Genomic DNA, 1993 nt, shown 5'->3' on the forward strand with positions numbered 1-1993 from the left:
GGGGGGGTGGGGGGCACACGCCCTCCAGAAGAGAAGTCTGCATACATTTCCAGTTTGGGTTTCAGTCCAGACCATTTCCCAGCCTCCAATACTACATGAAGCCCAATCTATGTGCCCACATACCATCTACAACTGCCCCTGTGGGTTCTGTTCTCTATGCCTCGTATCTCAATTGATGTAAATGTTGCTGAATGGGCATTGGGCTCAACCCGGACATTTTATCATTTCCAACTGTCCCCGAGATGTTTATACTCAGTAATACTATAGGGTCCTCCCCGGAGGGACTTCGGTTTACCCGGCCAGGATCATGTAGGAGGGCACATATACCAAATGGTGGGCATGTCACTGATATATGGGGAGGGGAGGATAACGGGGGTGAGAGGGCAGATATATACAACGGTAAGCTACAACGTGCCCAGCACGTGGCCATTGCATGGTGATTTCCTGCCCTCCCCAACATGGCCGCCCCCTCATTTTCAGATCGCCACTCCCAAGATGGCGCAGGTCACGTGGTCCCCCTGCTATCCCCCAATGTGTCGCTGTGCTAGTGACGCAGTGACAGTGACCGGCAAGATGGCGGCGGAGACCGGTGGGGGAGAGAGCGGGGGCGGCGGGGGCAGGACAGCAGAAGAGTTAAAAGAAAAAGCTAACGAGTACTTCCGGGGTAACTACGACCCTCCGATACTACCTCACCTATTGCCCCCCTTCTGGTACCCCCCCTTCTAGTAACTGCATGCTTCCCACGAGTGTCCCACCTACCCCCTAATGCCCCCTTCCACCCTCCTCCACACCCCAAATATCCTCCTCAGCCTCACCCACCACCCCATAGTGCCCCCACTGCCCCATCTACCCCACCCTACCTCTAAGTGCCCCATCTACCCCACCCTACCTCTAAGTGCCCCATCTACCCCTCCCTACCTCTAAGTGCCCCATCTACCCCACCCTACCACTAAGTGCCCCATCAACCCCTCACTATCACCAAGTTCCCCTCCCTGCCCCATCTACCCCTCCCTATCACTAAGTGCCCCATCTACCCCTCACTATCAGCAAGTGCCCCTCTGCGACTGCAAACCTAACCATGCACCCCCCCTTACTCCACCTTTCTATACCCCCTTTGCCTCAACTACCACTGACTGCCACCCACGCCCCCACCTGATCCCCATTCCTGGTGACGGATTTCTGTACTACTTATTGCCCCATTGACCCCAATGCTGTACCCCCACCAACCCTAATTACCTAATCTGCCCCTTACTGCACTTCCTACCCCCTTTCTTTTCCTGATTACCCCGTAAAACCTTTACTGTACCCTCTCTTACCCCATCTGCACCCACCAACTCTGATTACCTCATTAACCCCTGATTACCCTACCTACCCCAAGCTAACCTAATTGCTACCCCTAAATACCTCACCTACCCCACACCTTCTAAGCTACTACCCCATATTACTCCACCTATTCTAAACTCACCATACTAGTACTCCTGTTACCCCACTACCCCAGACTACAAAAGCCACTGCCCCTAATTTTAGGGGGGATATGGGGCTTTAATAGAGAGCCCACTGATGGGGGGCAGTACAGGAAGTGGTATATTGGGGGGTGGCAGGAAGGAGCTCAGCCACTGAGCCGGGGGAGGCAGAAAGGCAGAGGCTATAGCTGGTTTCACCTGTACAGTGTGGCAGAGGTGTGTGAATCACAGGACTGGCTGAACAGACGGTGTGTGAATCCTCTGTGTGGGTGGAGTTCTGCTTTACATTAAACATTTTATTTCTCTGCCATCCATTCTCATGAAGTCTGGCAACTGGGGCGCAGCCGGGGCGCCTTTTTAGGATGAACAGTTGGAGCTCCCACTGCTCCTCTGAAGAGGGGTGGTGAGGGATGCTGGGACTTGAATTGCCCCGGGGGGGGTGGGGATGCTGGGACTGGTATTGCCCCGTGGGGGTGGGGATGCTGGGACTGGTATTGCCCCGTGGGGGTGGGGATGCTGGGACTGGTATT

Source organism: Pyxicephalus adspersus, chromosome Z (genome assembly GCF_032062135.1).
Source record: "Pyxicephalus adspersus chromosome Z, UCB_Pads_2.0, whole genome shotgun sequence".
Lineage (NCBI taxonomy): Eukaryota > Metazoa > Chordata > Amphibia > Anura > Pyxicephalidae > Pyxicephalus > Pyxicephalus adspersus.